General features: G+C 35.5%; 1 long non-coding RNA gene across 1 annotated transcript in view; it reads right to left on the reverse strand.

Annotated features, from left to right (window-relative positions):
* Positions 1 to 204: 204 nt before the first annotated feature.
* LOC134478374 (uncharacterized) overlaps positions 205 to 24,774 on the reverse strand; it is a 91,209-nt gene continuing 66,639 nt past the window's right edge. The window contains exon 2 of the long non-coding RNA XR_010051002.1: positions 205 to 8,667. This is a non-coding gene — a long non-coding RNA (uncharacterized LOC134478374). The remainder of the gene's footprint in view (positions 8,668 to 24,774) is intronic.

Below are 24,774 nucleotides of genomic sequence, written 5' to 3' on the forward strand. Positions count from 1 at the left end.
TAAAATTTTTTAAAAACTATTTTGCAATATTGGGATCCACTGTAAAGGAACTGAAATATGCTAGGCATGTCATTCACCACTAAGCTGTATCCCCAGCCTTTTTGTTGTTATTTTTTTTTTTAAAAAGTTGGAAGAGCAGAAGGACAAAGAGGAGGAGAAAGAAGTGGAAAAAGAGGAGATGGAGAAGCAGCAGCTGTCAAACCATTTTCCAAGAAGGGTGTACAGTGTTACATGTCAACTAACAATGTTTGAAAAGTTCTGGTTGACAGATTCATCCTGACTTTCAATACTGACATCTTTTTAGTGTCTTTTTTTTCCCACTTAGTATCTCAGAGCCTTGCACTGAACTATATCCTTACCCTATCTCCCTTTTTTTTAAGTTCTTTTTTTCCATTTTTTAAGTTTTGAGACAGGTTATCACTGCCCAAGGTAGGCTTAAATTGGTAATCCTTCTACCTTAGCATTCTAGAGTACTGACTTACAGGAGAAAGCCACCATGTCCAGATCATTTTTTTTTTTTTTTTTTAGTGTTAACAATTTCAATGAATGTGAAAAGGGTCTAATTTGGGTTTATTTAGTATTTTATATTTGGCTAATGGTGCTGAAAATATTTTCATGTGCTTATTTACCCATCATGTATCTTTTTGTGACATGTTTCAGCAAAATTTTTGCCCAAATTGTTTGTTATTATGCCTTGTTTGTTGTTTTAAAACTATTTTTTATTTCTTTTTGTTCATTTTTAAGTGGGCCATTTTCCTCTGACTAGTAAATTGTTAAAGATATTTTATATTCTGGAAGCACATCCCTGTATATATTTATAAATAATTTCCTTTCTATGCATTCACAACATTTTGATTTTCTAAAGAGTGTTTTCAGAGAGGAAAAGTGTTTAATTTTGATTTTTTAAAAAAGTCAACATTTCTTTTATAGTTCATGCTTTCTTAGTTCTAAGGATAATTTTCCCATCTCAAATGCTGTAAAGAGTTTTCTCTTGACTTTTTCCTTCAAAGATTCATAGTGCTAAGTTTTTTTTTTTTTTTTTTTTTTTTTTTTTTTTTTTTTTTTTTTTTTTTTCTTTTTATCGGTACCAGGGATTGAACTCATGACTGCCTGCTTGCAAGGCAGGCGCTTATGCCGCTGAGCTAAATCCCCAGCCCCCATAATGCTAAGTTTTTAAATCTGTAGTTCACTTATATTTAATTTTTATTTATATTGTAAAGCAGAATCTAATAGTTTTTTATACATATGAATAGCTAGTTGCACCAACAAGATATATTGAAGACTCTTCATTCCCTCACTAGATTACATGGCATCTTTGATAAAGATTAATTTAAAACAACTCTATTCTTGTCCATTGTTCTTAGGCATATCATTTCACATTACAGAATTACAGAGTGTTCACTGTAAGTCTTGAAATCAGGATATATCCACTAATTTTATCACTTTAAAAAGTGCATTGGCTTGTCTTGTTTTGTTCTTAATTTCCACATTGATTTTATAATTAATTTATCATTTCCTTCCCAAACAGTTTAGTAGTTATTTTGGGCAATGTGATCTGAAGCACCGTCTCACTAATCTTGAATGTTGCAATCCATGACGATGGTATATCAGCATTTATTTCATTGAAACTGGATGTAGTGGTGTGCGTTTGTAATCACAGCACTTGAGAGACTGAAACAGGATGATTGTCACAAGTGTGAGGCTAGCATTAAGATCCACTTGAAATACACATCAAGATCCTGCCTCAAATGACAATGATAACAGTAACAACAACCCATATCATTTTAAATTGTCCTATCAGTGTTTTCAAATTTTCTGGGTAGAGACTATGGATAGATTTTTAAATACGTTTCCTAAGTAGTATTCATTTGGCACAATTAAAACATATTTTCAGAATTCAGAATGTAGTGCAGCAGCGTGTACTAGGTTCAATCAGCAACACCAAGAAAACAAAATCCAAGAGTGTACCAAATACAAAATACAACTGCTAGTTGTATTGGCACACACCTATAATTTCAGCACTGGGAGGCTGAGGCAGAAGGATCACCATGAGTTCAAGTTCTTGCTACACAGAGAATTCAGGGTCAGCCTGTGCTACATAGCAAGACCATGTCCCTAAAAACAAACAAACAAAAACCCCACAGACTTTTGTGCTTTAGTCTTATATCGTATAGTTCTATTCAATGCACTCATTGTTGGACAGGTTTTTGCAGGCTCTGGGTATTCTAGGTAAAAAATCTTATCATCTGAAATGAGAAACAATGCTACTTCTTCTTTTGAGGTCTCTCTGCACATTTTTGTTTCTGGATTATTACTTTGCATTAAACTCAATACTTAACAGCATTTCATACAAGTTAAATGTAAGTGGTGAATGTCCACACTGTTTCCATGTTTCTAATCTTCGGAATAAAATAGTGTTTTGCCACTCTATATGATGTTAAAGGAAGGTTTTCAAGTAGATATTCTTATCAAATTAAGAAGGTCCCTATTATTCATAGCTTATCTGATTTTTATCATAAGTGTGTGTGGAATTTTTCAAACTTTTTCTGCACATTTTGAAATAACTGCATGGTTTTTCTTTTTGTTACTGTAAAAAATTAACAGAATGTCAATTAACTGAGCTCACATTTCTAAACTAAACCCTCTTACCATTTACCGTCAGTTTTATACATTACTTCATTTAACATGCTATTGTGTAAAGTTCTTTTTTTTTGTTTTGTTTGGTTTTTGTACCAGGCATCAAACTCACAACCTTGAGCTTGCTGAGGTAAATCCCTGGCTCATAAAGTATTTTTTAAATTTATGTTTATGTGGAATACTCGTCTAATTTTTTTTTCAGTAATATGTGTCAGATTTTGGTAATAACGGCTGTTTGAATAATACATTTGGCTTTATAATATTTTTATTTCTCATGTGTTCTGAAATGTTTGTGAACAATGTTAGATTTTTGTTTCTTGTATTAATTTTGACTATTGTTTTTCTAAAGGAATTTATTCATCTTAAGTTCCTGAATTTGATTGCTTAAGTAAAAATTATTACTTTTTTTTTTGTCTTTTTCATTTTTATCGGTACCAGGGATCGAACTAACGACTGCCTGCTTGCAAGGCAGGTGCTTATGCCGCTGAGCTAAATCCCCAGCCCCCAAAATTATTACTTTTAAGGCCTATAAAAACTATAGCGATAAATCTTTCATCTTTGATAGTTTGTATTTTTTCTTTTTTCTTGATCATTTTGGTTAACACGTCAATTTTCTTTATACTTTTGTTTCAGACAGCTGAGTTAGAAATAGTACATGCAGTAAGACAGGGCTAAATCCTCAAAGGAGCCAGTGCAGAAGCCCAGAAACTTTGCAACTGTGGGAAAGACAGAGATCTGCTGTGGGCTAGGCCTCAAGACAAAAGATCAAACAAATGCACCCATATTCTAAGGACTGATATTCTAAACAGGTCTCTATCACCTTAAGGAAGTCAGAAGTCACCATCCCAACCCCTTTCTGGAACAGTTATTGCCCCCTCTATGCCTTGTGAGTTCCCAGTTTTCCCTAACTTGAACCCATCTCACCCCATGATTTTACTCTATAAAAGTCCCTAGAAAAGACAGTCTTTGACAACGCACTTGGGACCCCTTCAGTCTCTCTCAGACAAAAGCTTTCTTTCTCTCAATAAATATATTCTACCCTTAACCTCCATTGTCCTTAAAATTCATTCACTGCTTGTAGAGAACACAAACTCGTACCAGACATAGTAGAGTAGGTTGGGAGTTTCATTCCTCTGTACCATTTTTAAAGAGTCAGATTTTGGTTTGTCTATTTTGTTGATTTTTTTATGTGTGGCTGATGTCTGTTTTTCTTTCTTTATTACATTTTTTATTTACCTTGCCTTTTCTAAGCTTCTTAAAGTAGAATCTAGGTCATTAATTGTAGGACCACCAGCCCCACTTCCTTTGGGTATTGAACTAAGGGCTATACCATCAGTCTTATTGTCTAATTTAAGATTAAAGCTATTTGCCTTGTAAGTGCTGCTTTATCTGCCTTTCCAAATTTTTGATATGTTCTACTTTCATTTCCATGCAGTTCCAAGCTCTGTTTTATTTCATTTTGCATGAGACAGGCCCCTCCTGTGTTGTTACAGATGGTCTTGAACTCACTATGTAGCCTAGGCTGGCACTCATAGTGACCCCCCTACATCAGCCTCCCTTGTGTTGAAATTACAGATCTATGCAACCATACCTGGCTTCAAAGTATTTTCTTTTTATTTCTTCCCCTGTCATTTATTTAGGAATTTTTATTAAAGTTTGAAATAAAAAAATAAAGTTTGAAATATTTGATATCTTCCCATCTCAATCTTAATAACTATATTTTGTTTTCACTGTGGTAAGAAAACATACTCTATATAAATTTCATTGTTTTTAAATTTATTCATTTGTTTATCTTCTGCCAGGTGGTCTATCTTTAGGAACACACCACATGCCTTTGTAAAAGATATGTATTTGGCAGTTGTTGGATGTAGCATTCTATGATTATCAGCGGAGGTACTTCATAGTGTTATTATTATCTTCTATGTTAGTGTTATAATCTTTCCTGATTTCTTTTAATTGTTTTATCAATTACTGAGAATATTAAATACCACTATTATCTAAATGTTTGCTTCATGTATTTCTAAGATAGTATTCAACACTCATTTATAACTGTTTTCCTGAAACATATTCTCTATCATAAAGACCATTCTTCATCTCTGCTAATACCCTCAAGTCTTAAAAGCAATTGAACTTGATACTAATATAGACTTCCTTGCTTTTTAATGCTTTCAGATAATTTTGTCCATTCATTTTTAACATACTTGAGTTCTTTAAATCTTAAGTCTACCTGTCGTATGCAATATAGTTTGGTCCTGTGTATCTATTTTACCTGTTAAATTGCCAATCTTTAGGTCTTTAATCACCTTCCTCAACACACCATATTCTCTCATAGTTTTATGTAATTTCTCATAGTTCTAGATATGTGTTACTGTATACTTTTGAAATAAATACAATTAAAACCCTAAAGGTCAATGTTATAATTATTGCTTTAAATATCCATAGATTTAGTTACAAAATAAAAGAGGATAAACATAGTCTTCTATTTTTATCCTGATATTTACCATTTCTGATGTCCTCATTTGCTTCAGAAGATCCAACTGTTCTGTTAATATTTCTTTTTCACATGATAAACTTCCATTATCATTTCTTGTAGTACAGGTCTGCTGAAGACAAATTTCTCTTAGTTTTACGTTTATAAAACTAACTTAATCTTGCCATCATTCTTGAAGGACACTTCCACTGAACACAGAATTCATGGGCTCACCAATTTATTGTTTGAGCTTTTAAGAGATATACTGTCTTCTGGACTCTATTTTCTGATGGAAAAATGAAGATATTTGAATTATCATTCATTTGTGCGTAAACGCTGTTTTTAACCCACTGTCCATATTTTCTGTTTAACTCAGATTTCAGATTGTAATAAAGGCTTGCTTTTCCAAGAACAGTCCACACTGTTCTAAATTGAAAATCAATATGCTTCATTTCTTTATTTTCTGTCATACTCACTATAGCAGTCCTCTATATCTAGCCCTCCCTTAACTACTTTCTTTACTTGTAAGCTGTCAATGTTTAGAATAAGAACTGCTGATTTACATTAATGTTCTATAATTTAATCAGGTCCCTAGGGTTCTTTAGGAATACAATTTTTTTCTTTTCTTCTTTGAGACAGGCTCTTGATATGCAGTTCAGACTGGCCTTGAATTCACTCTGTAGTCCAGGCTGGTCTTAAACTTGCAACAATCCTCCTGCCTCAGTCTCCCAAGTGTTGGGATTAGAGGTGTGTGCCACCACACCTGGCTAGGAACACTTTTCAAGAATCATCTTAAAGCAATGCATGAAAAAGATATGCATGAAGATGAAACAATTAACAACTGCATAGGATTTTAAGAACCAACTTTCTAGAAAGCACTATCTATTATACTTTTTAAAGTGAATCTAGAGGGATTTATACACGTATAAGCACACACATAGAAAAGTTTATATATATAATTTTTTGTTATTCTTTCCTGGGTGCTGTGTAATAAACCTAAGGACTCCATATAGTAGGTACTCTAGCACTGAACAACATCTCCAATCCCAGGAGATAATACTTTAAAAACGAATTCAGAGATAAGAGTTCCAATTTTCAAAAGGTGAAAATAAACAAATTATAGTAATTATTATATAATTAGCAATTTTATCAATTATATAAAAGAAACAAATTGTGTAGCTCCACTGAACCCATCAGGAGTATGGTCAGTCAGTGCCACTTTCTCCCCAGAGATAACCAAGATATTGATTAAACTAACAGGATATTAGTAAAACTAGTTTACATATTGTAAATGACCTGATATATTTATGCAATGAAGGCCAAAGACTGAAAATGCTAATGGCATTTTTTAAATCTAGGGAACAATGTTTTTCTAATTCCTATTTCTACTAGCTATATAGTATGTTATCATACCAAGAATTGTTTTTAAAAATGACTAATTCTAATATATAATATTATATTGTTCCATTCTTATAAAATGGTTATCTTTGGAACTGTCCAACAATTTCATCCTGCTGTCACATTTTAAACAGACCTGAAAATTCTTCACCTCATTTTCTTCTCTGGGACCTGTGACTTTTTGCATATATTATCATGTTAGACATCACTATTTTATTTTCTGTGTAAATGAATATTCTAAAGTTTGGCAGATAAGAAAGTTTTCCAAGGGATGAATGGAGGTCAGGTAGAGGAAGGAAGGGAATGGAAATAAAAAAAGGAATTAATCTGGGTTATGTATATGTACCAACTTCTCATAAAGAATGTAAACTTTATGTACTACACACATGTGTGAATACACTATAATAAAAAAGTAAACTGAATTTAAAAAGTTTTCCAGCAACAAGAGAATAGTAACTGTGCTTTAAAATATAAGACTGAATTTTTTAAAAAGCAAATTGAGGAGCTATGGATTTAGCTCAGCGGCATAAGCACCTGCCTTGTAAGCAGGTGAGTTCGATCCCCAGTACTGATAAAAAAAAAAAAGCACATTGAAATGTGGAAGAAATGATACTACAACTACATATGTATTAAAAATTAACTTTACTAATTTATATGGTTCTACCACATACTTAAATATATTTATAATATAATGTAAAGGATATCATGTTGCATAAAAATTTCAGCCACTATTAATATTTTCTTTTTCTTTATAGTAAATTTCTAAAGTGAGTTACATAAAGCATTATATAACTTTCATTTAATTAAGACATACTGAAATTAGAAAACACTGTAAAAAATCCTGTGGACTTGGGACTCCTGTGGAATCCCAAAGTTGTAATCCCAAGCAGAGTCAAATTTGTTTTTATTTTTTTGAGAAACGATCTTGCTATGTAGTAGGTTGCTACTGAACTTGCTACGCACCCCTACCTGGCCTCAAATTTACAATCCTCCTACTTTAGCCTTTAAAGTGCTTGGATTATGGATGTATACCGCTATGCCCAGTTTCAGAGTTTTTTTTTTTTTTTTTTTAAGGACCAGAGATCGAACTCATAATCTCATGCTTTCCAGGTAGTTGCTTATACCACAAAGCTAAATCCCTGGCCCACGAGGGTATTTTTTCTCAGAGATAACTAGCATCTGCTTTATTCTTCTGCAATAAGGGCAGTGCGATAGCTTCCTAATTTCTGTTGTTTGAGACTCCAGGCAATGCTTGCCAGCTAACCTGGAATAAAATTAGTGTAGTTTTGGGAGTTTGCTAAAAGGCAAGTGAATTATAAAAATCTCAAATCTTGGAGTGGAGGGATGCAGCTCAGTATTAGAGCTCATGCTTAGCATGTGAGGCTCTGGGTTCAATTCCTAGTACCTCCCCCCACCAAAAAAAATCTCAAAATTCAACCTTTCCTGAGTATTTGTCCCAATTAGGCCCTACTATTCCTTGCAAAGTTCCCTTAAGATACAGGTAAACCAGATGGAAAGGAACACCTCTACAGTCCTAGTTACTCTGGAGGCTGAAACAAGAGAACCACTTACTTAAGTCTGAGAGTTCAATTTGAGGACACTGTGGGCAACATAACCAGACCCCATCTCAAAAAAATCAAAGCCCAAAAAACATACTTTCATTTGGGAGGTTCTTACATTGAACGCAACCTAAGAACAAGTGTCATAAGTCTTTTTACCACAATCTACTCCTTGAACCTAGATAAGTGATCAAGTAGGCAGTAACCATGAGTTCTATACTTTTACATTACTTAGTAACTGGGATATGTTGATTGAATCACATAAATAATATTCATGGTTTAAATATAAAGCATTCCCTAAAGACTAATGTATTAAAGCCTTGATCCTTGTTTTAAGTTACTTTCTCATGGCTGGCACAAAATACCTGACACCCAAAAGTTATAGGAGGAAAGGTTTACTTCAGCCCAGTTTGTAGAAGTTTCAGTCCATGGTCAGCTGGTTCCAAGGCAGGACAGCATGGCAGAGGGAGCCATAAGAGGAGAAACAGCAGCAGCAGCACCATTCCTTCTTGTTTCATTCCCTTTTTATTCAATCCAGGTTACAAGACTATTGGTTGGTACCACTCACATCAGGATGAGTCTTCTGTCTTCAGTAAATCCATTCTGCCACACCCAGAACCAAAATAATCCAATTAGGGGACCAATCTAGTTATCAGACATCCATAATCCAGTATTACATACCTATGATCCAGTCAGTCCAAAAAGCCCCACCTCTGTATGCATGAGGCTTTGGAGGTATATCTAGATATAAGCCTTAGATGACAATCCCCAAAGCAGCAATGTTGACAGATGAAGCCTAGGGAGATGACTGAATCATGAAGGTGCTAACCTCAGCAATGGGTTGGGTTATTTCACTGATGAGTTCAAAGCTGAATAAACTATTAGGATGCAGGCCCAGTTGGAAGAAATATATCACTGTGCTTCTGCTTTTAGTTCTCATAAGGTATGCAGCTTTCCTCTGTCATGTCCTTCCATCAAGATGTGCTGCTCCATGACAGGCCCAGAAACAATGGAATCAGCAGACTAGGCATTGAAATCTCTGAAACCATGAGCCATAATAAATCTCTTATCTTTTAATTTGGTTTTCCTAGGTATTTTGTCACAGTGAGAGAAAGATGACCAATACAAATAAGTATGATTTTACTGAACACAATTTATTTGCTCTTTTGAAGCATTATAGATCTATACCTTTACAGATTTGGCTGGTTTGAGTCACTCTAATCATAGTCTTTTCATGTTGGAATTGTCAAAATTGGGCCAATTACAGAAATCATGGTTTAAAACTAAAACGTACCCCCCCCCATCATATGTTTGGAACATCATGTAGTGGGTGGATTAGGGGGGCAGTAAAACTGGTTTGCTGTGGAAGGCAGAGTCTGGCAGAATAAACAGATCTCTGAGGGTGTGGCCTAGAACCCTTTTATTTCCCTTCCTACCTCCCTTCACTTCCCGATGTATTTCCTAGCTCCAGGAGTTGAGCAGGTTTTCCTCCACTTGGCCCTTCCACAGTGTTTTTCTACCTTGGAGCCAATCAACTATAGAATGAAAATATGAGGCAACATAAACTTCTCCTTTAAACTGTGTCAGATATTTTGTCCCAGGCATAAAGAAAGTGACAAAGACAAATGCTATTAAAATCTGGCATCTCTTTTAGGATCTATGTGCAGACATCTTAAAAAGTATTCTTGCTTTTCTTCAGGCAAAGGGATGAGCTAGGGATCAAACCTGGAGCCTTGTATATGCTTGCCACGCATTCTAATACCGAGTCACTGAGCTACATCTCCAATGTGGAAAGTATTTTTTTTCCTGTACAATAGTGTATTATAGATCAGTCTTATTTTCTCTTGCAACAAACATGGACTTAGCTATTCTCTAAAGAATATTGGCTTGTATTACTAATAGTATTTAGAAAGGGAAGACTGTTAAACTCATAGAAACATGGTTTCCTCTCTAAAGTCCTGTAATAATATTTTAGGCCCTCAAGCTTATGAACTATGTAATCTCTAGCTATATAATTTCGTTGCTGGGCATGGTGGTTCATGCCATTAGTCCCAGCTATTACTCAGGAGGCTGCCGTAGGAGGATTGCTAGAGTCCAGGAGTTGTGGGCTGCAATGCACTATGCCTATCAAGTGTGCCCACTAAGTTTGGCATCAATATGGTGACCTCCAGGAGCAGAAGACCAGGTTGTCCACAAAGGGGTGAACTGGCCCAGGTCATATATGTACCAATTAGATGACATATAAATTATCTCACTATTTTTTTATCCAAAGCTTGGCATGGATTAGAACACATAACAGAGCTACAGGTATAGTTCAGTGGTAGAAAGCCTGCTTATCATGTTCAAGAGCCTGCATTCAAGCCCTGGTACTGGGGGGAAAAAAGTCAAGTAAGCTCATTGGCCACATGAGACTAAATAATGAACTACAATTCAGTTTTAAACTTAGCATTCATTATGGGATATTTTGCCTTTATTTTCAGTATTTTGTCATTCTTGGGTATCAAGATCATGCTGTCTCATAAAATGAATTGGTAAATGTTCTCTTTTAGTCTGTTTTCTGAAAGAATTTGTGGAAGGTCATACTTATTTCTTTGTATTGATTAAGAAAAACCTGAGCCTGAAGTTTTACAATGCAAAGACTTTATGGTTATTAGATATGGATGTAAGACTACTTTGTCTATTTAATATGTTAAATTTTTTCAGTAATTTGTCCTTTTTACCTAAACTTCCAAATATATTAATATAAAGTTGTTCAAAACATTCAGTTATCTTACTGTGAGATCTTAATGTCTCCTTTATTTTCACTAAGAGCAGCTTGAGCCCTCTCTTTCTTTTCCTGATACTTCTTACTAGGAATTTATCATTTTCAAAAATCTTTACAACGTACTTGTAGCTTCATTGTTCTAGTATATGTTTATTTTCTATTTCTTCATTGACTTCTAACATTATGTTCACCTTCTGTGTGCTTACTGTTTCTTAATTAACTTCTAGTTTTACCTCTATTATCTCTATCTTCTTTCTTCCATGAAGTTATCCTGCCATTATTATTATTAATATTATTAGTATTATTTTGTCTTTTTGAGACAAGGTTTCACTGCACAATTTAGGCTGGCCTTCAATTCACTGTAGCTAGGCTGGCCTGAAATGCACAGAAATTAGGATTGCTAGGATTACAGGCATGAACCACCAAACCTGGCTCTGCAATTATTTTTATAATATCTTATAATAGATTTTTAGATCAGTGCTTTTTAGGGGATTCTTGTCTTTTAATTATATGCATGGAAGGATCTAAATTTCAGTCTGAACAAATTATTCCCACAAGTTAGTTTGTTTTCATGATAGGGGTAGAACCCAGAGCTTGGAGCATGCTAAACATATATTCTACCACTGAACTTCAACTCCAGTACTTCAAGGGTGTTTTGTTTTGTTTTGTGTGATACAGGATTTCACTATGTAGTTCAGGTTGACCTTGAACTGTATTACTACATAGCCCAGCTGGCCTCAAACTCAGCAGTCCTCTCGCTTTAGCCTTCCCAGTGCTGACATTACAGGCATGTGTCACTACACCCAGATACCTTTTTCCTACAAGTTTTGATATATTTTTTTGTTGTTGTTGTTACCACTCAACTGAAAATAACTTCTGTTTCCAATATAGTTTATGCTTTGACCCAAGGAATATATTGTTTAGCACTGGGAATGTAGTTTAGTGAAACAATGTTTGCCTAGCATGTATGAGGCCCTGAGTTTGATCTCTAGAGCTGAAGAAAAAAAATACACAGCATAATTTCTAAATGTATAGATACTATCTAGATACATTTTGTTACACCTTTACAGTGTGCACCATTCAGCTGTTAAACTATTTCCTGTATTTTCTGTCCTCATTTTTCTCTACTTTATTATTTTTATTCTTCTGAACTACTGCCAAACAAATGGTCCTGATAAAATACATAATATTACAGTCTTTTAAACCTCATTTTTTCCACTTAATAAAATAACCTATAAATTACTGTTTTAGTCTGTATTTCATAAATGTGGGGATTTATCACAGGCTAGTCAACCATTTCCCTCATGAAAGACCCATGGATTATTTCCAATCTACAGCTTTTCAATAAGTAGTCCAGCATAAGTCATTCAAAATATTTTCTGGTTAAATTTTCCTAGATCGTCTTACTTTCCTATATCTTATTGGTCTTTAAAAAGTTAACTGAAAAAAAAAAAGTTAACTGTATATAGCATATTACTAATGCCAAATCCCTTCCACAAAAAGATAATGATTTATATTCCTAGAAGTAGTATATGAAAATGCCTGTTTTCCCTGTGGCAAACAGTTCAAAATTCATACATTTCTGACAATTTGATAAGAAACTGTGTATTATTGTACTTTTAATTCTTACCTCTTCTATCATGAGTAACACTGAGTATTTATTCCTTGGCTTAAAAGCATTTTTTTTTTAATCAGTACCAGGGATCGAACTCACAACTGCCTGCTTGCAAGGCAGGCGCTTAAGCCACTGAGCTAAATCCCTAGCCTTGTTTTTGTTTTTTTTTTTTTTTTTTTTTTTTTTAATCTCTTCATATCTCTGTTTCCTTTTCTCATAAAGTTATGGTGAATGTTAAGAATCTCTTTTCAGAAATCATGTTATAGATAATAATTATTTCTATGATATAAATTACAAATATTTTCTCAGTTCTCATTTTTTTACTTTGTTTAATGTGTATTTCAAACTTTTTCAATAATCAACAATAATAAGATATAATAGAAAATTCCAGTCAAAACGCAATGAGCTAAAGGGCAAGTCCTTTGCCTAATATGTGCAATGTCCTGGGTTGCATCCCCAGGACAAAACAAACAAATAAAACAAACCAAACAAAGAAAAAGATGCCTAGTATAAATTTTAAAAATTAACAGTAAACATGGAGAATCTTTGTAAGAAAAAATTTTAAAACACTCCAAAAAGTAATAAAAGTAGATTTAGATAAATGTAAAAACATGACTTATCAAAATGGTCCAATATAATATAGATATTAATTCTACTAATGTTAATTCATAAATTTAGTATAGTTTGAAACTAAGCAAATTGATGCTAAAGTACTATGTAAGCAAAGCAGAAAAATTCTGAAAATAAGAGGAATGACTAGATTTTACAGTTATTAAACCATGTTAGACAACTACCATAATTAAATGAATATGGTATTGACTCATAAATAGGTAGGCTAGTAAAGGAGATAAAATATCCCAAAACTAAAACAATTATAGATTTAGAAATTTAGTATGCACTAAAGATGTTATCACATAGGATGAAATGGACTTTTAATAAGTATCAAAATTGCCACTGGGGAAAAGATATATTTGGATCCATACTATATAATACATAAGCATAAACCCCAAGTGGATTTGAGATCTAAATGTAAAATATGAAATGATGCAAAGAATGAAAAAAAGTCATATCTTAATTTCTTTTCTCTTTCCTTCCCTCCCTTCCTTCCTTCCTTCCTTCCTTCCATATTCCTTTCCTCTGTTCCTCCCTCCCTTTCTTTTCTGTGCTAGAGATGGAACCTGAGACTTCATGTATACTAAGGAAGTGCTCTACAACAGAGATATACCCTAACTCTGTACATTTCTATTTTTATGGGGTTTTTTTCATTTTTTTAACTAAGATGCTGGAAAATATTTTATACATAGGATGCAAAATCTACATATGCTAAAATAAAAAGCTGTAAATCTGATACATAAAAATAAAAAATGTTACATAGAAAAAACACTGTAAGTCCAAAAACAAATAACAAACAGGGGAAAAAAATCTTTGCAAAGTATACCACAGACAAAAGGCTAATACTCCTAAAATATAAATAAGGAAAAAAGACCAAAACCTCAATGAAAAGCAGATAAAAGACATTAATAGGTGATTTCAAAAAATAATATGAAATAGCTCTTACACATATAAAAAAGTGTTCAGTTTCACTTTCATAAGATGAATGCAAATTAAAATGACACCACTTCTCACTATCAGACCAATAAACTCTCAAAAACTTGGTAGTCCATTCCACTGGTTTCACTAGGGAGAACAGGAACTTAGCCCTTGCTGGTTGGAATATAAAATGTTGTATCCATAGAAAAGGACTTGGCAGGGTTTAAAGCACATAGGTAATTATCATTTTTTGTTATGTTTTGGGGCTTTTTGTTTTGAGGCAAGTCTTTGCTTATATGATGCATAATGGGCTTGAACTCTGTGTCTTCCTTCCTCAGCTTCCTGAGTGCTGAAATTATAGGCATATGCCACCATGCTCGACTCAGTTTACTCATATCTATCAGAACTATTTCTAAGGTTCACCATAAAGATATTATCTCCAAAAATATTAAAATGCTTTTATACTAGATCATATATTGTATTATTATTTGTAATTGCAGAGTGGAAAAAATTTATATGTTCATACAAAATCATAAATGTTGACAAAAACGTTGAATACCCACACTCTAAACATCATAAATTATGCAGCTATAAAACAAAAAAAGACGAAAATGTCTATGAACAGATAAAGAGGGTTTCTGGAACATATTAGACAAAATTTAAAGAAAAAGTGTAAATAAGGGCATATACTGTATTTAACAGCTATTTTCACTGATAAAAGAGGATAAGTGTGTAATTACATGGAAATATATATCTGCTTACTTCTTAAAAAGGGCACCTGAAATAATAAACAGAAACTTGTGAACCTAGAGAGAAACTGGAGACAGAACACAACATGGACGAAGGAAGGGGTAATGTACATTTTCTCCCTGGCTCCTGGTTCATGGCTTGAGAAAGGAAGGCTGAATTTAAAGAGACAAAGTGAAAGCAGAGAGCTTGAGAGGGCTTTATGGAGAAATGAGGCAGTAGAACAGACAGTGGATGCTGACAGCTGCAATAACTAGTGAATGATTCCAGTTGAAGCAACCACCATATGCCCTAGAGAGAATGTTTCATGGGTCATAATTTCAGGGAAGGAGTAGTGATTGTTTGAACCTAGAACTCAGTAGAGCTATGAAATGTCTTTGATTCAGGACTCCCTGTGTTATATTCCTACACTAACAGCCACAGGAGACATCTGTGGTTAGTGAGCCAGGGTGGGAGTGGCAACAGACCACTTGAGGGGTTAAAGCTAAGAAAGTATAGGCCCCATCATAATGGCTAGAGGCCAGGCTTAGTCTGAATTGCTCTGTTACAGAATTGGCACGCTCATTTTCACTCTCACCCTAATCCAACTGCCTGCTGGTGCCTGCATCTAGCTTGAATCTATGGTATAACTTCCTTCTTCATTTACTAGTGTGAACAAGATTATGTCTTGACTTGGACACTGGCAAAAACTATAGACCCCAAAAGAAAACCACACATTCAAAATCAGAGAAATTGGGGTTTTGGCAGGGGGAGTGTTTTTTGGTTGTTTTTGTGAATGTATTTTTTATTTTCTTTTTTCTTCTTTCCTTTCCTCCTTTCTTTTTTTTTTTTAATTTAAAAGGAAAAAGAGAAAAAAAGCAGAACAAAACAAAACAGTGTAAGGGTACAAGTAATTCAGAACTACAAAAAAAAAAAAAAAAAAAACAAAACGGTAAGTTATCACCAGTTAATAGATTACACGCTATCATCTTAGAAACGGTGTGTCCGGTCACAGGATCAAAGCATATAAAGTGAACATTTAAACAGTGAGAATGTAAATAGTTGTGTTCAGTAATCCAATCAAAAATATTAATATGGTCTTCTATTTAACACACCTAAACACCCTTGCTGTTGTATCCTTCAGGGCACTTTTTTTTCCCTCTCTTTATTACAACAAAATTTGCACATTTTGGGTTTCATTGCTCCCTTAGATCTTATTACTTTTTTTTGTAAGAGAATAAAATCAAGCATGATAAAACAAAGCTGTCAGTCAAAACCAAGGATAGACATAGCACATGATGTAAAAACAGTGTACAAGGTTATCAACAATGGTTACCATAATGCCTCTTGCTTCCTTAAGAAGAATTGTGTATCTCATTAGGTATTATAAAGTTGAACAAAACAGTAGAGAACAAGACCAATAAAACCTAAACATTGTAAATCTTACAGAACCTCAAAAGAGGATAATAGTCAAACCAGAATGGGCATCATAGTGAATCTTGTTGCCTTCAAAGTAGTTGCCTATACTCTGATACTTGATACTTTCATACAGAGCAGAATAGAGTCTGATCAGTCCAAACAAGATAATGGGGGTATTACAGGACTTCAGTTAATAGGAAATCAGAAAAGTTACTATAATATATGCTGCTAGTTTTTTAAAAATTTTTCCCCTTAGTTTAAAAAAGAAATTTTAAAAATTAAATAGTTTTTAATAAATAAGGGAGAGGTTGAGATAAAAGGGGGCATAACAACGTAACAATACAGGTTAAAGCATGACACTTTCAGCAACCTAGTGCTTCACCACCAAATAACCCGACTTAATAGTAGTTACCATAGTGTCTTTTTCTTTGAAATATTTGAATATAACTTCATATGCTATAGCATCAAACATATCAAGACAGTGTAACACCGTTCAAGTGGATGAAAGCATTATAGAGTATTTAGAACCAGCTAACAGAAAAATGAACAATGGTTTCTATATTGTCTCTTTGCCTATAACAATTTTTGTTTATACTACCACATACGATAAAATCCAGCAAGATACAACATGATAAAATCAATGGAGATAGAAGAGCCATAGTTTGGTGCCGCTTCAAAACAAGATGGTATTAAATCAGCACTAGCTATTATGATGTCTTGTTTTCTTCAAAATAGCTGTTCATTGCATCATAGGCCATAATATCAAATAGCCCAAAATAAAACCATTCCAATTAATGAGTGAAAACTTTATAAGGCTTCAAGACCACATAATGGGGAATCATGGTTACCACATATTTTTATATATTTGAATCATTTCCTACACTAGGGAAACTATTCGGTGTTCACAGATGTGACTTTGATTTATTTCACTTATGAGTATGGTTTCAAGCTGCGCCCATTTATTAATAAATACCTCAACGTGGTCCTTCTTTATAGCCGAGTAGTACTCCATTATATAGAAATACCATAGCTTTTTTATCCATTCCTCAGTTGATGGATACTTGGGTTGTTTCCAAGATCTGGTGATTGCAAATTGTGCTGCTATAAACATAGGTGCACATATATCATTGTGGTATGATGCTTTCAGTTCTTCTGAGAATATGCCTAGAAGTGGAATAGCTGGAACAAATGGGACTTCCAATCCCAGCTTTTTGAGAAATCTCCAGACTGACCTCCACAAAGGCTGTACCAGTCTACACTCCCACCAACAGTGTAGGAGAGTTCCTTTTTCCCCACAGCCTCTCCAGCACTTGTTGTTGTTGGTTTTCTTGATCCTAGCCATTCTTTCAGGAGTGAGATGGAATCTCAGTGTGGTTTTAATTTGCATTTCCCTAATAACCAATGATGAACATTTTTTCATGTATTTATTTGGCATTAGTATTTCTTCCTCTGAGAAGTGTGTATTCTTCTCAGATGCCCATTTTTGGATTGGGTCTTTGAATTTTGGGGATCTAAGTTTTTTTAATTCTTCCTATGTTTTAAACAAAAGTCCCTTGTCTGAGGCAGAGTTCACTAAGATCTTTTCCCAGTTTGTGGGTTTTCTTTTCACTATGCTGGAGATTTTTTTTTTTTTACTTACAGAAACTTTTTAATAAGAGGTGGTCCCAGTTATTGATTCTGGGAAGTATTTGCCATGCAGTTTGAGTCCTGTTCATGAATTCTCTACTTACCCCATGTCTTCAATGTTTCTACCTAATTTGTCTTCCAATAGATTTAGTGTTTCTGTTTTAATATTCAGATCTTTGATCCATTTAGATTTTAATTTAGTACATGGTGATAGGCTTGGGTCAAGTTTTAATTTTCGGCAAATGGAGAGCCAGTTTTTCCAACACCATTTATTAAAAAGACTGTCGTTTTTCCATTGAATCTGCTTGGCTCCTTTATCAAAGATAAGGTGGTTGAGTGTGTTTGTAGTTGTGGTTGTATCTTCTAATATATTCCACTGATCTTCTGCTCTGTTTTGATTTCAGTACCATGTTGCTTTTACTACTGTTGCTTTGTAGTATAAATTCAAGTCAGGGATTGTGATACCTCCTGCCTTGCCTTTGTTGCTTAGAACTGTCCTTGCGATTCTAGGTCTCTTCTCCAGATGAATTTTAGGAGTGATTTCTCGAGTTCTATGAGGTATGCTGATGGTATTTTTATTGGGATTGCATTGAATCTGTATAACAGTTTTGGGAGAATGGCCATTTTCACAATGTTTGTTCTTCCTATCCATGAGCAAGGGATATCTTTCCATTTTCTGAGATCATCTTCAATTTCTTCTTTCAGTGTATCATAATTTTCCCTGTATAGGTCTTTCACTTCTTTTGTAAGAGTAATTCCTAAATATTTCATTTTTTTGCTTGCTAGTATGAAGAGTGTGGCTTCTCTTATTTCTCTCTCTGTGATTTTGATGTTAGTGTATAGGAATGCTATTGATTTCTGAGTATTGATTTTGTATCCAGCTACATTACTGAATTTATTTATTATATCTAAGAGTCTTTCAATGGAGTTTAGGAGGTCTTCTATGTAGAGTATCATGTCATCTGCAAACAATGACAATTTAACTTCTTCTTTTCCTATCTTTACCCCTTTTATTTTTCTCTCTTGTCTAATTGCTGTGGCTAGTACTTCCAGTACTATATTAAATAGGAGAGGTGAAAAAGGACATCCTTGTCTTGTGCCTGATTTTAAAGTAAAGGCTTTCAATTTTTGACCATTTAGTATGATAATGGCTGTTGGTTTGTCGCAGACGGCCTTTATTATATTGAGGTAATGATCATCTATTCCAATTTTCTGTAATGTTCTTATCATGAATGAATGTTGGACCTTATCGAAGGCTTTTTCTGCATCTATGGAAATGATCATGTGATTCTTACTTTTGGCTTTATTGATATGGTGGATTACATTTATTGATTTATGTATGTTGAACCATCCCTGCATGCCTGGGATGAACCCACTTGGTCATGGTGTATAATCTTCTTGATGATTTGCTGGATCCTATTTGCCAATATTTTATTGAGGATTTTTGCATCTGTGTTCATTAGGGAGATTGGTCTGTCGTTTTCTTTTTCAGTTGGGTCCTTTTCAGGTTTTGGTACTAGAGTAATATTTACTTCTAGGAACGATTTAGGAAGGATTGCTTCCCTTTCAAGTTCATTGAAGAGTTTGAGGAGTGTTGGCATTAGGTCTTCTTTGTATTTCTTGTAGAATTCTGCATTGAATCTATGTGGGCTCTTCTTTGTAGGTAAGGATTTAATTACGTTTTCAATTTCATTAATAAAAATTGGATTATTCAGTAGTTTTAGATCTTCATGACCTAGCTTTGGTACTTCATATGCTTCTAGGAATATGTCCATTTCCTCTGTGTTATCCAACCTTTGAGAGTAGAGGTTTTTGAAATAGGTGTTGATGATCTTCTATATTTCTAAAGCGTCTGTAGTGATTTCACCTTTTTAATTCCTTATTGCATGAATCTGAGCTTTCTCTTTCCTTTTTTAAATAAGGTTGGCTAGGGACTTATCAATTTTATTTATTCTTTCAAAGAACCAACTTTTTGATTCGTTGATTCTTTGGATTCTTTTCTTAGTCTCTATTGCGTTGATTTCTGCTCTGATTTTTATAATTTCCTCTCTTCTTTTGGTTTTGGGCTTGACTTTCTCTTTTTTTTCTAGCTGTTTGATGTGTAGCATCATGTTGTTTATTTGTATTCATTCTGTTTTCCTGATGTGGGAACTCAGTGCAATAAATTTTCCTCTGAGGATGGTTTTCATTGCATCTCATATATTCCAGTAATTGTATCTGTATTTTCATTGTAGGTATTGCTTAATTTCTTTTTTAATTTCCTCTGTGACCCACTGATTATTCAAGAGTGTGTTATTCAGTTTCCATGTGTTTGTGGGATTTTTGCAGTATCTTTTATCATTAATTACTAATTTCATAGCGCTATGGTCCAATAGCATGCAAGGGATAATTTCAACTCTTTTGCATTTATTTAAATATGTTCTGTGAGTTAATATATGGTCTATTTTAGAGAATGACCCATGTACTGCTGAGAAGAATGTGTATTCTGTTGTTGTTGGTTGGAATACTCTGTATGTATATTAAGTCCATTTGTTCACAGGTGCAATTCAGTTCTTTTATTTCTTTGTTGATTTTCTGTCTGGTTGATCTGTCCATTGGTGTCAATGGTGTGTTAAGATCTCCTGTTAGAATTGTGTTACTGTTAACTTGCTTTTTCATTTCTGTTAGTATTTGTTTTATATAACTGGGTGCTCTGGAGTTTGGTGCATATATATTTAAGATAGCTATCTCTTCCTCTTGGAGTTTTCCCCTAACCAGTATGTAGTGACCTTCTTTATCCCTTCTGATCATTATTGGCTTGAAGTTGACTTCCTCTGCAAACAGAATAGCTACCCCCGCTTTTTGTTCGGTTCCTGTTGCATGAAGTATTGTTTTCCATCCTTTGGCTTTAGTCTGTGAGTATCCTTTTGGGTTTGGTGGGTTTCTTGTAGACAGCATATGGTTGGATTTTGTTTCTTGATCCATTCTGCCAGTCTGTTTCTTTTAATTGGTGTATTGAGACCATTTACATTAATAGTTAGAACTGTTATATATTGGTTTATTGTTGACATATTATCTTTCTGCTGTTACATGTTTATCTTTCTGCTCTGTTTAACTGTCTGCTTTGTTTAGTGGTTTTTTCCTAAATGTAACTAGGCTGTTTTCAGTATTCTTTGCAGGGTTGGCTTGGTGATTATGAAGTTTTTCAGCTATCTTTGTCATGGAAGTATCTTATTTCTCCATCCATTTTGAAGGGCAGTTTTGCAGGGTACATCAGCCTAGGTTGGAAATCATTTTCCTTTAGGATCTGAAATACTTCACTCCATGCTCTTCTTGACTTTATTGTCTGTGCTGAGAAGTCTGCTGTAATCCTGATAGGTTTTCCTTTATAGGTGATCTGTCTTTTCTCTCTGACAGCCTTTAATATTCTATTCTTTTGTTCAATTTCTGGGATGGTCATTATTATATGTCTGGGTGTAGATTTATTTTGGTTGTGACTATTTGGAGTTCTATATGCTTCATTGATCTTGATATCAGTTTCCAATCTCGTGTTTGGGAAATTTTCAGCTATTACTTCTCTAAATATCCTCTTGACATCCTTTTATGTTATCCCCTTCTTTTTCATTTATCCCTATCAACCTTATGTTGTTTCTCTTTGTGTTATCCTGTAGGTGTTGAACTGTTATTTCCTCATTTCTTGTTATTTTAAAAAGATCTTTTCTTTCCTGTTCACTGGCTGCAATCTTGTCTTCGAGGTCTGAGATTCTATCTTCACATTCATTGAGGCGGTTTTTACAACTTTCAATGGAGTTTTTGATTTCCTGTATATCTCTTTGCATCTGTTTTATGTATGCTGTTTGTTTCTTATATTGTTCATCCAGGGATTCTATCCTTTTGTTTAGTTTCTCCAATTTTATAACTGCATCTTCTTTAGCTCTGTTTAGCATCTGCTTCATTTCTTTTATCAATTCTTCTTTTATCTGAAAGATTATTTCTAGTTTGAATTCCTTTAAGGCTTCCCATACTTGCTTCTTTATTTCATTTACCATTATTTCAGGTATTTCAGTTATGTGACATGTGTTTTCTTCTATGCACATGGCTCCTGGGCTTTCTTGGGATGGGCTGGATGTTTGAGATTGCATTTTGGTCTTTCATTTTGTCATTTTCCTGTATTTTCAGCTTCAAGTGTTGTTCCAGGTGTGGGAGAGAGGTCCGCCAGCCTGGGATGGGGTTCCCTGGGATGGCCCCACTCACTGGACCCGGCAGGTAACCGTGGCCTGGTCCTCAGGCCAGGAAGAGTGTCTCTTCAGGCTGGGTGGGATTCCCAGGCGCCGCTGCTACAGTCACTTATCTGGCCTGGTCCCCAGTCAGTTGGGGAACCAGCCTGGTCCCCAGGTCAGCGAGAGAGTTCCCGCAGGCTGGGTGGGACTCCCAGCAACTGCTGCTATACTCCCTGGTCTGGCCTGGTCCGCAGACCAGTAGGAAACTGGTCTGGTCCCCAGGTCAGGGAGAAAGTTCCTGCAGGTTGAGTGGAGCTCCCAGCTGCTGCTGTTACACTCACCAGCCCAGCCTGGTCTCTGGTCCAGTAGGGAACCGGCCTGGTCCCCAGGTCAGGGAGAATGTTCCCGCAGGCTGGGCGGATCTCCCAGCTGCTGCTGCTACAGTCTCTGATCCAGCCTGGTCCCAGGTCTGGTGGGGAACCAGCCTGGTCCCCAGGTCAGGGAGAAAGTTCCCGCAGGTTGGGTGGGACTCCCAGCCACTGCTGTTATACTCACCAGCCTGGCCTGGTCTCTGGTCCTGTCCTTTCCTCCTTTCTTCACTAGAATTAGGGCTTGTAAAATTTTCTTTTGTCCATTTGCTTTTCGATCTTTTATCCTCCTTTATTTTTCCTTCTTCTTTCATTTTAATTTTTTTCTCTTTAATTTTTCTTTTTAAATTATGTAATTTCTTCCATTTTTTTGGCTTTTTGAAAAACATTTATTATGCATCACTGTTTTCTACTATCTTTACCTAATTTAATAATCATCTTTCTACTCCCCAAAGAGATTCTTTGTACCTTTTTTTCTCTCCTGCTCATATCATAACGTTTAAGGTTTCAGAGTCTTTCTTTTGCATTTCCCCATTCTCAAGCCCTATATCTTTAATAGTATAACAATAAGTCTTTGTTAACATTTGGATAGCTGGTTAATGATGTAAAATTAGTAATGAATTCTTCTCTACTATTAGCAGAGATATAGCTGTCAAATTTAGTACAGTATATATTAGCTGTAAGTCAATACCTAGGTTGTCTTAATGTTTACAATTGTGGATTTCTTCTTTAGGATTAAGGGTGGTACACAACTGGTTCATATAGTATATTAACATCTTATTTGCCTTGGACAACATTATTATAGTTGATTCATATAATGTTAACAGGGTTGTATATTTGTCCATATTTCTTTGTCAGCCAACACTCAGATTACTTCTGTGATATTAATAAACTAGAGTACATTCTGAGGGTACTTGTTAGGTTAACTATGGCATATTCTTCCTTCCCAAATCAAGCAAGGTGGTTGGATCTTGGGGCTGTGACAAAGGATTATATTTAGAGCAACACCTAGAATATATTACTGAAAAGCAACTAACAAAATTTCTACACTAGAACTGTGGATCCCCAATGAAAGATGGTGGAGGCTTCTGGAGCTGGCTGTCTTCTGGAATGTTGACCTCAGCTCGTCTGATGGCTTTTCTCTTAAATCTTCTCGCCGGGAGAACATGGTGGATAGATAACAGCAGCTTCGGAGGCTCTCTGAAAGACTTGGCTCAGAAGTCAGGAATGGTGTGGAGTAAGGAGACCTAAGCCGGTGGAGATATGCTCTGCTGACCCAGGAACGAACTGGGCTGAGAGAAACCAACTTGGAATGCCGTCCTGGTGCTAGAACAGGAACAGAAAAGCCTCATTGTGGAGGCTCGAGCCCGCAGCATTGGAAGCCGCGATTTGGGTTTCCCGCCGCGTGGCGGCTGCCTCTACATCAGCTCAGCAGGGAGAGAGACGCGCGGAAGCTCTGAGAATGGTAATCTGCGAACGGAGTCGAAAACAGGACAGGCAGGTAGGCGTGCACTGACTTGTGGTGAGGTGAGTGAGAGAAACTGATACTCTACCACAGTTTGACTCCAGCGGAGGACATTCTGGGACCGGGCAGACTTGCGGGAGCAGGGCGCAGTGGCGACTCCAGCCACTATCCCCCTCTCAAGTGGAATTGGTGAGAAGTGCCTAGCCTACGTGACGCTGCTGGCGGACCCAGTAGGCTAGCCCAACCCAGATCCCAGAGCCTGAGGGTGGCCTGGAGGGGCAGGCCCCGCATAGGCTGCCTGGTCTGGAACTTCCTGGTGTGCTGCGGTGGGAACACCTAACCGACACAATTCGATCAGGCTGTGGCTGACAGGGAGGGAAGCTGGGCCTCCTATATAAGCTTGCATATATAAGGAACAAAGAATATGGGAAGAGGGAGCAACAAGAAAGGCTCCTCGGCCCTCAATCCTGAGAAACAGGTAATAGTGGACACCACACCAACAGACATAAAGCGCCATTTAGAGAGCCTCATAGATCAGTTCAGGAATGAAGTTATCAGTGACCTGAAGCTAGAAGTAAGCAGAATAGTTAGAGACGTGCTAAGCACCACCCAAGAAAAAACAGATGGTAGAATGGAAGAACAGAAAAAGAGGGGAGAATTGTTGGAGAAAATAGAGAAAGCATAGAATACGTGAAGCAGGTTCAAAGGGACTACCAGGAAACTAAAAACTCTATCGAAAACTGGCATAACAGCTTGAAAAAAACTAAGGACAGACTATCTGAACTGGAGGGCAGATTTGCAATATGGGAGAATGAAATGAAAAACTTCTTAAAAGTAACAAAGAAACAAACAGCAATAATACAAAGACAAGAAGATGATAAGAGGATCCATAACTTAAGAATTAAAAACATAAAAGAAGAAGTAGGGACACAAAGAAATGAACTACAAAAGCTACTCACAGAAATAATCCAGGAGAATTTTCCTAATTTAGCAAAAGG

Source organism: Cavia porcellus, unplaced genomic scaffold, assembly GCF_034190915.1.
Source record: "Cavia porcellus strain 051 isolate PalLab524CR breed Dunkin Hartley unplaced genomic scaffold, mCavPor4.1 scaffold_12, whole genome shotgun sequence".
NCBI classification, from domain to species: Eukaryota; Metazoa; Chordata; class Mammalia; order Rodentia; family Caviidae; genus Cavia; species Cavia porcellus.